Genomic DNA, 15,955 nt, shown 5'->3' on the forward strand with positions numbered 1-15,955 from the left:
ATAGAAAAGGGATTACCAATGCCAGAAAAAATGCGTGCTCTTTCAATTTACTTGTAGAAGAATACATTTGCAGTGTGGACATAACAAGATTTTGTTGGAAAAATGGCCGTTTTTCTGACAAAAATCTGTAGTGTAGAAATACTCTTAGTCTCCTGTTGCCTACAATAGCCACCACTTAGGAGCAAGTTTCACTTTGCTCTTCATTTTCTGTCCTCTAAAACAGTGGTCCCCAACCTTTCGGGGCTGCCGGGCATCCGGGGGTGGGGCCACTCATGCTCCAGGCAACCGGGGGTGGGACCACCCATACGCTGCGTGCCCAGTGCCAGCGCCACCCATGCGCCACACTCCCGGTGCCGGTCCTGTGCCGCACACCAAGGGGTGAGCTGCCTATACGCCATGCGTCCAGTGCCGGTGCCGCTCCTGTGCCGCACACCCAGGGGTGAGCTGCCCATACGCCATGCGTCCGGTGCCGGTGCCGCTCCTGTGCTGCACACCAAGGGGTGAGCTGCCCATACGCCATGAGTCTGGTGCCGGTGCCGCTCCTGTGCCGCACACCAAGGGGTGAGCTGCCCATACGCCATGCGTCCGGTGCCGCTCCTGTGCCGCACACCCAGGGGCGGGGCCACCCATACGCTACGTGCCCGGGGCAGGAACAGCCCATGCGCTGCATGCCTGGGGCCGGCGCCATTCCTGTGCTGCACGTCCAGGAGCCAGCAGCGCTCATGCATTGCACGCCCAGTGGCGGGGGCGGGGCCAGCCCGATCACTCGGCGGGCACACAGAAATGGCCCGGCGGGCGCCATGGCGCCTGTGGGCACCACGTTGGGGACCACTGCTCTAAAATGTTTGCTGATTAATTCATTTCCCCATTCCCTACAGGTTCTCTGCTTGCTCCTAATAACTTTTTTGGGATGGATTTTCATCCAGATGTGTCTGAGCCTTTCCCTAGAAGATCCCCCCCCCCACACACACACCCCTTGCTTGGTAAAGATAGTTTTGTATAATTGATTTAAAGGAATTCTAAACTTCCTCCCATTGAGGTCCTTGAATTTTACAGTCTAGTTGATTTCTTTACCTAATTCCCTTAAATCCCCCAAGTCTACTCTTTTTTAAAATAAATAACCACAGTTTACAATCTGTCATTGATTATCCTTCCATTATCCTCTATTTAATTTAAGCTGAATCACTTGTAATCACTCAATCCAAGATTATTTCCAACCAGCTCTTCAATGATGTACTAGTTACTTACCAAATCCAAATCTAAAATTGTACCACCTCTTGTCAGCTCAATGAGTACACAATGAAGAAAATTGTTATATATCACCTTGAGGACTAAATGGGCCCTACCATTATTAGTAGCACTTATTTTCCAATCGATATATGGGAAGCTAGTCTGCTATTATGACACAATTCCCAGTAGTATTTATCTATTTTATTATATTAAAAAGCAATCTCTCCACATCCATGTCAGACCCTCAGGGTTTATAGCAGACCTCTAACACTATCCTAAAACAGCTTATTTTACCAGTGATTTTGACCACCATAGATTAATTTGTCCATGCTATAACTTATTTCTTTAGATTTTACCATATCATTAATGTAAAATGCTACCTCAATGTCTTTACCTTTTTATTATTTTTCTCCTAAAGACCACACATCCTTCAATACCAGTGTTTCAGTCCCGAGTGTTATACTGCCATGTTTCTGCAATCCCTAAAATATCTGGTTTAGCCTCTGCACTACTATATCTAGTTCTTCCATTTTATTGTCCAGGTTCCTTGCACTTGTGTATAAGCATTTCAGTTGTTTCTCCTGGACCTCACCCAGTTTTTGAAATAATTAGGTATAGTTCTTTTGCTAACAGTAACACCTGTCAGTCTACTATTTTAATCAATATTTGTACTTTTTTATATTTGCTGTCCAGATTATGGTGCTCCATTATTCTTTACTATAGTTTCATAGAGCAGATTTTTTCCTCCTTTACCAAAGCCAAGCATAGAGATTTCACAAGTCTCTTACAACCTACTCTCCTCTTCTCCTAGTTTAAAGCCTTTCTTATCAGTTGTGCTACATTTGGAACCAGAAGATTAACATCTCAGGTACTCAAGGGAAGTCTATCAGTTGAGAAGTCTTCTTTCTGTGAATGCTTCCCAATGGTTGATCATCTTCAAACCTTCCTCATAGCACCAATCTTGAGACACCTGTTAATCTTTATCTCATCACACCTTCTCCCTTCTTGTATACTGGAAGTGGTCCACTGAAAATCACCTGAATTTCCACTTAGTATCCAGCCTAGCATAGTTATCCTTGATCCACTCCAGTGGAAATCTAACAGAGGCATTTGTCTCAACATGCAACACAATCTGTGGATTTTCCCTGTTTCCATCACATTTTTCAAATTCACATTTGTATTCTCTTCTGTTCTCTGGCTCTGCTCCAGTCTGGTGAACGGTCTGTCAATTCTTTTCTGTATGGAGTTCTTGATTATATTCATAGAGCTGTGTTTTTCCAATGTTACTATGAGTCTGTGTCTTGTTGCACTCGCAGTCTCCTATACATAGTTTTTATTTTTCTTTGGGCTCAAGTCCCTGCCTATCCCTACCATCTCTTCCTGTCTTTTGGGCCACCTCATCTTTTCACTGCTTGGTTCTGCAAATTGTTCCTTATGCAACACTCTCTCATCTCCTTTCCTTAACTGACCATCATGTTCAGAAAAATTATCCTATGCATAATACACTGAACTAATTCATTTCTGTTTCTTCATCCATTCCCATCTTTGTGGAAAGAGAGATTTGAGTATTTTCTTCCAGCTCATTCTTAACTGGAAGCCCAATAAAATGACTAATGCTTGTCATGCGTGGCAGACATATTTTATTCACTCTTCTAATAGTAGAAAGCTCAAGTTAACCTGATCTAATTTTTTTGAGGGGGGGGGGAGGATGAAGAAATTAGTACTATTTAACTATGAATGAGTCAAACAGAAAACAATATTGGAATAATATTGTCAAAGATGTGGGCAGGGAGGAAACATCTGTATGAAAGTGTCTGCTTTTTTTATCTTGTGGTCCAGGCAATCTAGATACAGTGCAAAACATAATTTAGACCTTGATGAATTGTCATTTAGCTGACACTGAGAATCAAAGGCTAAGAAATTCACCCATATTTCTTGGAGCTGAAATTATTTTCCTGCAGGATGTGACTAGAAAGATATTGAGAAATATTGCTTTGCTAGTATATAACTCATGACCTGACATGATTTCTGTTTTGAAAAATTTAGTAAGCAAAAAATCTTTCCACAAATTACTGTTCCTGGTGACTCTTTTTTTTGGCATAGTTTATTAACCAAGGATGGATTGTGGCAGAAATAGGAAGCTAAATGCTTACAAATATTGACAATTGATGTAACTATCTTTAAAAAAAAAAAAAACTTTCCTTGGGAGGACATGTGGGGGGCACTTTTATTTACTCATGCCAATCATTAATTCTCTATTGTAACAAGGAGTATTGAGGGGGGCATTACTGAGAGTACCAATTAAGAGCAAATTGCTTGTAGACTGGGCTGCTACAGGTCAAGACTGCTGTTTCTTCATTGTAAGGCACAGAAAACCAATCAAAAAGAGAAACATCTGTTTCACCATGATGATTAACAAGGAGTCATACAAGCAATTCCTACAAACTCCTCATTTCCCCTGTACCATCACCAGTAGCATTTATTGTATAGATAAGGTGTTTATGAAAACAAATCTCATAAAATAAAAGATGAGCTTTCGTGGGCCAGACCCACTTCCTCAGATCAAATAATGGAAGAAAATAGTCACAACCATATATACGAAAGGATACAATTAAAAAAAATGAACACACATGAAAAGGACAAATCACATTTCAGAACAGAAGGGGAATGTGGAGGGGGGGAGGGGGAGGAAGGTGAATGCCAGTGAGTTAATGATATTTGATCTGAGGAAGTGGGTCTGGCCCACGAAAGCTCATCATCTAATAAACCATCTTGTTAGTCTTTAAAGTGCTACATAGTCCTGTATTTTGTTTCAGCTACACCAGACTAACACGGCTACATCTCTATCACTATAAAATAAAAGGTTCTTCCAAAAGACCATCCACAGTCCTATATCAATTTATAATTTAGATCTTACATAAAATACATACTTATAGTCAATTCTTACCTACTCAGCTAAAACTTACTAAAAAAGGGGAGAGTCTTTGTTAAAAGATCAATATACATATAGTTCAATTCTTGAGTTCAAATATATAATAGAGATGATGATGTTGTAGTTGCAAAAAGTTCTTTTAGAAATTAGTCCATAGTTATAGTCCAAAATATAATTTAGGATTGGGATCTCAATCCTTATGGTTTAGGCCTTGGCTTCCCCTGAATGAAATTTTAAGTAGGTCTGAATCAATATCCATTATAGGGGCATCAGAATATTCTAGGATCTAATTTTTATGCCTTGCAGCTTTCCCCAAGAAGACCCAAACAGATATAAGATGAAATAGGATCAGGACCCAAGAGACTTTTATATAATCCTGGATAAAAAGCCTTTTGATATAACCTTTTGTTTTACAAACATCATGGTAATTAGCATAAGGTAATTTATCCATTAAGCAGTTTATCACAAATTTTAAAGAAACTTTTTCACAGTGACATTATTTCACCCAAGATTCATCTAAATGTTAATATTCTCTTTTGATCACTAAATCAACAGTAACGGTGATAGACAAGGAACTGTCTGTTTACATGATTAGCATCTATATGATGTAACCCCCTTTTTCCTCTCCAGGTTACTTGGGAGCAGGTCACATTCACAGGTGTGCCTGGGCACCTGATTGTTTTAACATAAAAGGAGATCCTGAGTACCCCAGTGGTGATGTTGTTTAGTTGGGGAAAAACCCTATCCATCCTCTTGCTGCTGTCCCTTGCTCATACAGAACATACAATGGCAGTGCCTCCACCTGGCTGGCCCTGTTCACACTTAATGGTATGCCTTGAGAGCCTCCAAGAATAAAATTATTCCAGCAATAATCTGGATCTAACTCCAGAACAACAAATACAAATCATATGCATCGAATAGATTATATTAGAATGAACAAACTTTACTCAACAACTTAAAGAAACAGGGTTTAACAGATTACCAGTGAATAACATTAACAAAGTACACCGAAATAATAGAAACTTATCTATCTGGCATTTGCACCGCCACCATTTATTACACTCTAGAGTATGAACTCCTACCACTCACAGTAACATACACTTGCTTGCGTGGGCACGCTTGAAGATCTTGCAGCGGGAGTGGATGATTATAGTTTCCTTCTGTGTGTTAGATGCAGAGTAGCTTCTAGCCACAGGTACAGCTAAAGGGCAATCAGCAGCAGCCTGCTAGATTCCAGTCCCAAAGGCTCTTAGTCCAAGTCTGTAACTGCAGCCTAACAGCTCCTGGATTGGATCAAACTCCACCACAGCAGCCTGGCTCCTTTCTTCCAAAATACAAAGGGGAGAGTGCCCAGACTGCAGGGCCTCTCTTCAATCCACATGGAGAGACTCAGCTCTCCAAAACAAAAGTCACTTCCTTCCTGGTTTCCTCCAGGGCTCATGGGAATTGTAGTCTCTGGGGCTAGACTGCAGCACACAGGATCTTCCCAGAAAATAAGCAGAGGCACCTTTAGTAAGGGGACTACAAAGACATAAGTAAACACATAAGTAACATTACCTCTAATTTCTAACAATACAGGTTTGCACTGCAAAATTCAATCCTAACATTGAATGGCCTTGATTACCATTTACACACTTTTCTCGCATGCCTCTACAGGCTGACTCTGGGTCATTTGGCCTGGGATTGTTTAACCCTTTCTGGCCGTGCATCCTACTTGACACAAGATTTGTTTTCCACTATGTAAAAGTGGTATGAACAATAGTTTTATGGTCCTATTATAATCAGATAACATCATATCCATCAGACATTGATGAGAAGTAAAAAATGTTGAAACCACTTCCCAGTCCTTCAGATAGTCATGCTATCCTCAGCTAAAACTATACAAACATTTCGTGAGACAGGCTGTCATTAGTAGTTCTATCATATCTTTATGGTGCAAAGGGTTTTTGTCCCTATAGAACCAGCTTATTTTGGTTAAAAGTGCTTATAAAGAAGTTTGAAAAAAACTGGTGGTTTAATAGAGTAGGAATAAATTCTGCTGATGATATTGACACAAGTTATTTACTTATTCATCAGACAACACTTCAGTGAATTTGGCAGTAACTATATGGTAATTATGTGGACTCTCCACTGAAAACAAGAGCAGATGTATGCTAGAAGTTGTGGTGTTGCTGCTTCATTAGCTGCTGATTAATTATGTCAATAACTTTCATGGTTGAGCTTTGTTAAGGGAAAACTGCCAAACAATGAAAAGGTTTCAGAGGTTGCTATGTTAGTCTGTTTTTAACAGAAACAAGAGTCCAGTGCATCCCCTATCCTGCCTTCCAAATGCCAGGACTTGTTCCATCTCTTGAGAAATTGGTGTTCACCCCCCCCCCACTGGCTGCCTAGGTGAGCAGAGGTGGGGGACAGGATGTGAGCTCACCGCCCTGTGCTCCCCAGGGAAATGTCCTATTCCATAGCCACTACAGAACCCATCTCCCCACCCTACCTTCAGGATACCCCTTATCCTGCCTTCCTAATACCTTTACCGCTTGCTCCATCCCTGGGGAAACTGAAGTTGGCCCTCCAGTGGCTGTACGGGTGGACAGAAGTGGGGGAAAGGACTACAACCCACCACTCTGCGCTCTCCAGGCAATTGCCTGGGACCCAGCGCCTATATTAGGAAGGCAGAACAAGGGGCCTGCTGAAGATAAGGCAATAGTGTGGGTTCTGGACTGGCTTAGAGGTTAGGGTAATTGCATGGGGTATGCTGGGTGATGAGTTCAGTTACAGGAAATCAGGGCTGAGGATATAAAAAGAGGAGTTCTAAGTTCAGAGCTCAGCTGCTAAACAGAGCAGAGGCTCTTCCCCAGCAAAAGACAGTCCTGCCACACTACCCTTAGAGGAAGGATTAGGTTAGGCTCCCTGAGAATTGGCCTAGACCACTACTACCAGATCTGGATAGCTGCCAAAGCCATTGACAGATTTACCCAGACCTCCAACACACTTGTGAGGCCCAGCTAACTGGGTTGGACTGCCTGAACCTGTAGCTGCACAGGACCCCAAGCCAATGGACACACTGCTGGCCCCTCCATTGCCTAAATAATGCCAATGAACAGCAGCAGAGCCAGGTAGGTAGGGAACAGGGAAGTGGCGCTGTGGCAGCTGAAGAAATGAAGGTCAGCTGAGCAGCATGCTGTGGCTTGGCCCCTTGCTGACCCATCAACCTGAACAGCATGTTACAGCTTGGAGCCCTGCTGACCCAGTGGCAACAGCACCAGCACTGCTGGGGCTGTGGGCTGGGACGCAGATGGGCCTGCATCCCCCTGCCACTGCTTCCCTTGGGTGGCAGATTCCCCTTGTGGGACAAAACTCCAGCACTTGTCAGCTCTCTGCCAGCAAGGAGACCCAACCCCTGGCTTGGCCTGCATCTTTAAGCCTTTTGGACTATTACTTGTTTAACTGTTTGTTGCCCTGCCTTGAGTGCAGGCCTGGGCTCATATGCTCATACATGCAGCCTATCAGACTACTGTTTAATAGTTTGTTTGTTGCTCTGCCCTGACCCAGCTTATTCAAAACTGTTTGTTTATTTACTGTCCTGCCCCAAATGGGGGCATGGCCTCTAGACTGCTGCCTGGGTTACCAGAGACAGCTTGACTGTTTGCTGCCCTGCCCCGCACAAGGGCAAGGCCTCTAGAACACCAATGACTTAATGGGACAGTTTGGTGTATATGTGCATACGTATTATTACTTCTATATTGCATTTCTCTTAGAATTAATCACTATATCTTTACTTCTGCAACCTTTACATGAATAAAGTTTGTCCCATAAAATCTGTATGACAGAATTCTTATGTTTATATATTGCATGCTATTTACTACTATTCAGTTTTCTCTATGGCTATGTGTGCCTCATGCTGGTATCCAGAAAGGAAAAGTGTCATTGCTGGTGTTAATCCACATGGAAGCTGCTCTTTAACTCAGCAAGCACAGGTTTAGTGCATATTGATTACAGGTTCTCAGAAAGCAATGATTAAACACATTCAGCCAGACCATTCCATTGAAGTCAATTTTGCAGCTAAAGGTCAGTCACTGTGTCGTACAGAAGAGATTATTAAAGCTACAGGTTTCCTTCTGCAATCTATCTCCCCAGCAGGGCAAATTCAAGTGCTGCCTGCTAGCATGGCTCCTTTGGCTGAGGCTTGGAGTGTGCCATGTGAATCTGGAAATTTAGCCTCCTCAGCTTAAAGTGCATGTTTCTCTGACAAAGAGAGGATGTCCTTTGTGCATAGAAAAATGTGAGAATGGCAAGATCCCATCTTTCTATTCATTCCAAACTTGAAAACTTAAAATATGCACGGGTAAAAATCAGACTTCCTAAAATAACAATAGTTATCCCACTTAGTAATTATGAACAGATCTGCTGATTCTTTCTTAAATCAAAAAATAATTCATATTCCATGGTGAGTCTGGGCACTGAAATTGATACTTCATGTCTTAAATATCTTATTATTAATTAGGCTTAAATTAAACATGATTTATTAAGTAATAATTTGTCTGTTCAAATTATACTGGGGGTTGTTCCTAAATACCTGGCCTGTTGTGTGCCCAGTCAGGGAAGCATAAGATCACCAAAGTTTCTTTTTTTACTTGAAAAAGGACAAAACATTTATGAAAATGAATGAAAAGAAGAATCCACCAAGAGTTATTTGCTAATAATTCTAGCTTAATTCAAGATTGTGCAAGTGTGTACATGGGATGCTTGTTCATTTTATTGGCTTTACAATATTTCTAAGGAAACCTTGGAGAAGCAGATTAAATTCAGAGGGAAACAACACATTTATTACAAAGTGAAGCTGAACCAGAGTGCTACATGAGATAATGTTTGTCCTAATTTTTTTGGGATCACATCTAAGGGTGTGTCTAGACTACAGAGTTTTTTTGAAAAAAGGGGCCTTTTTTCGAAAAAACTTCCCCTGCATCTAGACTGCTGCTGCGTTCTTTCGAAAGTAAATTGAAAGAAAGTGACAGTTTTTTTGACTGCGGAAAACTTTGTTTTATGAGGAAGAATGTCTTTTTTCAAAAGTGCTCTTTCAAAAAAAGGCGCTATGTAATGCAAACTGTGCTTTTTTGAAAGACAGCCTCCAGACTGCCTGGGTGCTCTCTTTCGAAAAAGCGGCTTGCTTTTTCTAAAATACTGGTTGTAGTCTAGACACTCTTTTTCGAAAGAGGCTTTTTTGAAAGTATCTTTCGAAAAAGCCTCTTTTGGAAGAGGCTTGCAGTCTAGACGTAGCCTAAGACACCTTTTTAAATGGACACCATTTTAATGCTCCAACTGAAGGCATTTTGGGGTTTAGATAACACCCTATATAATTTTCACACTCCTAGTCTCCTTTCATACAGTCTGTGCAAGGATACTGCTAAAAAGCCTCCCCTTAGAGCTTTTCCAAGCATGACCATCAGCAGAAGTACAAGAAATGCTCAAAGGAAACCTTTTCTTTTGGGATTCCCAGACCTAATATGTTCAGGTGGGTTAGATACTTTTTAATTAAATATCTGAAATGAACTCTAGCATGCCCACTGTTAGCATTCATGGGAACTGCCATGTCAAATAAGAGGTCTGAGTCCATCTAAAGCAAGAGCCTTTGCCTGACTGTTGTCAGAACTGGATGCATCAGAGGAAAATCCTTGTTGTCTGCAATTCAGTGATCTAGAAAGTTAGATGTGTGAATGTCTCTCATCTTCCACTAATATACCCCATATCAGTTTTAGGCACAAAAACAACAACAAAGAAACAAGCTCCTATGAAACAGTGAGGTTTGCTTGTCCTCATCCCTTGAACTTTCTTAAAGTGCTTTGTCCTGCTTTCAGGAAATCATTGGTGTGCCAGCTTAGGCTATGCCAGCCTTGTAGGCTGGCTTGCTTAGAGCTTCACCACACTTTAATTCTTTCATGCAAGCATAAGCTCCTACATTTAGGATTTTAGTTTGGTTGCTTTCCACTGATGACTTCCCATTTCCCCTACCTGTTTATCTCATTTCACGCATACTCTCATTTCATAAAATAAAAATGAACAATATCTGATTACACATGCATCACTAAACTGAAGTGCTTTCACAACAAGCCTCTAACTTGATGAATAAATAAATAAAGCCAAATATGAAAAAGGTAGGATAAATGCCTCTATATGCTCTGTTTATTTGGTCAGAAATCCTGTGTCATTATGTATCTATTAAAATTAGTCCTTTGCACAGTCACTTAGGCTACATCTAGACTGCAAGCCTCTTTCGAAAGATGCTTTTTCGAAAGATACTTTCGAAAAAGCCTCTTTCAAAAAAGAGAGTCTAGACTACAACCAGTATTTTCAAAAAAGCAAGCCACTTTTTCGAAAGAGAGCACCCAGGCAGTCTGGAGGCTCTCATTCAAAAAGCACAGTTTGCATTACATCCTCGTAAAATGAGGTTTTCCGCAGTTGAAAAAACTGCCACGTTCTTTCGATCTGCTTTTGAAAGAATGTGACAGCAGTCTAGATGCAGGGGGAAGTTTTTTCGAAAAAAGGCCACTTTTTTTGAAAAAACCCTGTAGTCTAGACACACCCTTTATGTTGGAGAGCATGTCAAGAAGATCCTTACATTAAAAGAATTGTTTAACCAACATAGGAAGCCTCATTCTTTCATCCTTCTCTTGGACACATATGTCCTTTTATACCCCTCTTCCTTCCCAAATCCCCACAACTTTGTCCTGTTGCATGGTAACACATTTTTAGCATCCTGGGAGCCATAACTGCCCATCATATTCCACTCATATTGTGAGTATATGAAGGAATTTTATAGGATCTGCCATTCTCCTCTCGTCACTTTAATTTCTTCCTTGTGAAGTGCTCTGTCAGACTGGGAGGTGGGGAAAATATACCTGACAGGAGAATGTTTGTTTGTTTGTTTGTTTGTTTTGTTTTGTTTAAAATGGACCCAGGAAAGTAAATGCTACAGTGAAATGTTGTGTGTAATATGGAGTATGGCTTGTTTAGTAATTGACAAATCAAAGGACTGAGAACTTGTAAGCTGGCAAGAATCCACTTTCTTTCTTGCATTCTGAGATAGAGGCTGACATTTGCTGAACAAGAAACTATTTGCTTTAAATTTCAAATGAAAAATAAGTTTAAATAATGTGAAACATGTTAGTGAAACTAGCCTCTAGACAAAATCACCAGAGAATAGTTATCCATAGAGAAGAATAGGGCTGTCACTTTCAAATTATATTCACACCAGAATAGTTTGCCTTTTTAAATACTTGGGCAGCTTATCATGGTTACATGGCACAGAACAATGGTAATAGTGATGCATCTGAGCAGAAAATTACATTTTTTCCATCCCCACTCCCTGAAAATTGATCAGCAGAACTCCATTCGGATCAGGGTTTTTTAAAATAAAAACAAATTGTTTGACATGCAAAGACTTAAAGGAATCCTGTCCAATTGAATTTTATTCAAGAATTAAATATGAGTTAAAAGTAATGTTAAGTATTGTCATGATATATAGAATTGCAGCCTGCCTCAAACAGAAGGTATTTATTAAAGACAGTTAATACAAAATAGACACACACATAGGTTTGCTTTCCAGTTGTGTCTCCTTTGTTCACAGACACAATGTCCCTTCTGTAAATCTATACAACATACACAGAGACATATATTGGCACTGTAATTTTATCACAGAATATGCTCTGAGTAGGAAGTCCAACGTACACACTTTAACATACTTAAAACCAGCTTCCCCATACAAGGGCACCAGAGGAGCTGACAGCCATGCTGGGCCCTGGACCAAGGAAGAGGGAGGGCCTTGCTCCAGCTAGAAGGGAAGAGTATAAGGTGGAAGGGGTGGAGCTAAGAGCAGTCAGCCCTCAGTGTCACTTAGACTGCAGGCTCATCCCCCTCCCCCCCCCCCCGCCCGCCCATGCTGCCTGGAGTGCATGGCACAGTGCCCCCACTTCCCCAGGCAGCCCTAAGGGCCATGCAGGCACCAGGGCAATTGCCTCCTTTACCATTCCTTCCCAACTGTCAGCAGACGTGAGCAAGCCTCACCAAGTTTCACATCAGATGTATCAGATCCATGGACTAGGATTTACCCACTCCAAGTGGCATCAGACCCTGCCACAACATATTCAGAACAGCTCCTCTGCTATAGTTACCTCTAAACCCCCACCTCCCACCCAACAACAGCTCTTTCAAAACTTGTGTGTGGACTATCTGTTCTAGGATAACAATTATTTTACTCCATAATAATTATTCTGCTTTGGAAGTGCATTAATTATTCTGGGGCAAAATATTTTGATTGTAGAAGCATGTGTCCACTCAAAGGGTATGTCTACACTACCCCGCTAGTTCGAACTAGCGGGGTAATGTAGGCATACTGCACTTGCAAATGAAGCCCGGGATTTGAATTTCCCGGGCTTCATTTGCATAAACTGGGCACCGCCATTTTTAAAATCCCGCTGGTTCGAACCCCGTGCAGCTCAGCTACACGGGGCATGAACTAGGTAGTTCGAACTAGGCTTCCTAGCTCGAACTACCGTTACTCCTCGTGAAATGAGGAGTAACGGTAGTCCGAACTAGGAAGCCTAGTTTGAACTACCTAGTTCGTGCCCCGTATAGCTGCGCTGCACGGGGTTCGAACCAGCGGGGTTTTAAAAATGGCGGCTCCCCCTTTATGCAAATGAAGCCCGGGAAATTCAAATCCCGGGCTTCATTTGCAAGTGCGGTATGCCTACATTACCCTCCTAGTTCGAACTAGGAGGGTAGTGTAGACATACCCAAGGAGCTTATATCTCAGAGACAATTCCAGTGTTTATTCAATGTGTACTCAAGCCTGTAGACCCTTTCTAAGGTCATGTCAACCCTACAGAAAGATCAGCCCTTCAGAGGTTGATCTTCTAGCATTTGATTTAGTGGGTCTAATGTAGACCTCTAAATTGAACACTGAAGGCAGCCCCTGCTATCATCCAGTACTCCTTGTTTTGTGAGGAGTAAAAGAAGCTGGTGAGACCATGTGCTCCCATCAGCCTCCTACAATGTAGACTCCACATTAGCTCAGCTCCAGGTAAGCTGAATCCAGCTACACATAAGGTAACTGGATGGTGTACCTTAACCCAACCTGTTTATTAGACCAGACCTAACTGAAAAGTAAAAGAGAAACTAGATCACTTGTCGTATGAATGTGTATGTGCACATGCATGCAAACTGAAATTATAATCTTTAAACCACAGTCCTCAGCATGAATGCTAACTCAGAATCTTACTTCTCAGCTCTGTCTCATTAGTAGGAATAACACTGCTTTTTAGTTCCCAAATGTATCTGCCTCCCACAGAAACCTGCCATTACCCACTGTTTTTACCACTAAATTATGAACATCAGAAATGTACATTACAGAAACCAAATTTTACAGAAGTCTTAGTCACCATTAAAATAACGAGTCTGTCACAGATGCAAGTTTCCTCCCGTTGTTTTTGTATTAATGTACCTCTCTTTGTAGTTTTTGTCAGACACATTAAAAAAGTCAGTGTCTCATATTTGGGATTTGGAAACTCATGTTATATTCTTTGTCTTTAAAGCTATATACTTTTTTAAAAATTTGAAGTCATAGCTCTGTATTAGATTCTATCATTTGATCACATTCAATTCAATTTCCCTCCAACTGATTTTGTGACATATTTGATAAAAATGCACCTTTAGAACTGCTTTTCCCCCTCCCCTGCAAAAAGTATGTTAATTAATAATATAAAAGTACATATCAAAGTGTAAAGTACATTATTTAAAGACAACTCTGCTTCCTACTTAGATCCTCCTCTAGGGAAAAATATAATTCTGAAAAGTCAAGGCAATTTCTTTCTATTCTACAATAGATTTGAAAGAAAGGACAGGAACAGGATTTTTGAGCAGGGCAAGCTGAATGTGGGACATGATTGGACAAGTCATATAGGACTTAAAGGCAGACAGATGCCTTTACAAAACTACCTCAGTGGGTTAGATGACTCCCATGGATCTGAGGGAGGTGTTAATAACCCATTATCATCATTGCATCAGTGATCCCCCAAGGTCAAGGATGATCACATTCATAGGTTTATTTTTCAAATATCCTGTGGTGACTGAGGAATCCAATCCTTGAGTCACATGTTCACTGGCAGATGTTGCAGGTGGCATTGGCAGAGAAGGCTGGGCCAGAATTGCGGTGTAACAATTGACTTTCCTTTCTTTTTCAGAGTTTCTCTGCAGCCAGGGCAAGGTAGTTTTCCTCAAAAGTAGACATTCCCTCTCTGGAAAGTTTTTGCCACTTACCCTTATCCTAGGCTGCTCTCTTCCAGTATGTGGTGTCAATGCCACATCTCTTGATGTTTATCATAAAGGTGTCTTTAAAATGTATCTTTTGGCCTCATGTGTCCTTTCTCCTTTGGTGAATTGGGTGTACAGCAATTGTGGTAAGCCTGCATCCAGCCTGTATACATCATGCTTGCTCCACCTCACCTGGTGCAGAATAATCAGGCCTCAGCACTGAAGATGTTGGTCCTTGTGAGGACACGGACATTAGCGTGATGATCGTCCCACTTTATGTTGAGAATTTTCCAAAAAAAGTGTTGGTGCTGGCATTCCAGGCATTTCAGGTGGCAAAGAGCCCATTTCACCCATTGAAATGAACAAGCCTGGAATGTACTTGGTACCTCTAGGGAAATCAGACCCTTAAAACCTGCACCCCAAGAAATCTAATTGGGCGATTCTCAGTCTTTTCATTATGGCTCCATCATACAACAGAAATTACTTTTGTGACTCCAACTCTAATGTCCCAAATAGATGAGACAGGATGATCTCATGACCCCTTGGTTGAAAACCTGTGTTCAATATTCAGAGGGTTGTGAATTGGTGTGTTTTGAGAACAGGTTCAGAGAACAGGTTAAGAACAATTTAGAAAAGCTAGACAAACACAAATTCATGGGTCCAAATTGAATGTATCTGAGGATACTAAGGGAGTTGGAAGATGTTATTGCAGAGCCTTTGGCCATTATCTTTGAAAACTTGTGGAGATTAGGAGAGGTCCCAGATGTTTGGAAAAAGGCAGATGTAGTGCCAAACTTTAAAAAAGGGAAGAAGGACAATCCAGTGAACTACAGACCAGTCAGCCTTATCTTACTCCCTGGAAAAATCATGGAGGAATCCTCAAAGGTCTAGGGAATTTAAATATATGTCCTAGGAAGAAGCAAAAATTCAGAAGGAGCCCTGTTTTATAATCAATATTTCTAGCATTTATGAATATTTGCATTAATGCAAACAATTCCTATGTTTAACATTTTTTTTATTACTACTTGTATAATTGTAGTGGATAAAACTTCACAGAGATCAGACTTTGACTGTTACATGCTGTGAGACATCCAGTAAGAGACATTTCCTGTCCCAAAGAGCTTACTGTTTATACAGACAAAATAGCAGGTCTGTTACGTTTTGGTAAGGAACACAGCTTTCCACAGTCCCAGTCCAGAACCAGATAGCTCTTTGCATTCTTTTAGAGTTCTGTTTTCAATACTGTACGTTCTGAAACTTCATTCATTTTTAAGTCATACAGGTATCATAGTTTTATCCCTGGTATAGTGGGCATTTAATCAAAGAGGATATGTTTTTTTTCCCTCTCTCTGAGGTTTCTTCAAATTTTTGAAATAGTTTTGACATTGAGACACTGCCATTTTGTAGGTATCTTGATCTCTTAACTACTGAATTTAATGTCCTATCTATCTTTGCAATTAGGATGTTCCAGTTTTATAGGAACAGTCCCAC

This window comes from Pelodiscus sinensis, chromosome Z, assembly GCF_052426305.1.
Source record: "Pelodiscus sinensis isolate ZL-2025 chromosome Z, ASM5242630v1, whole genome shotgun sequence".
Classification (NCBI taxonomy): domain Eukaryota; kingdom Metazoa; phylum Chordata; order Testudines; family Trionychidae; genus Pelodiscus; species Pelodiscus sinensis.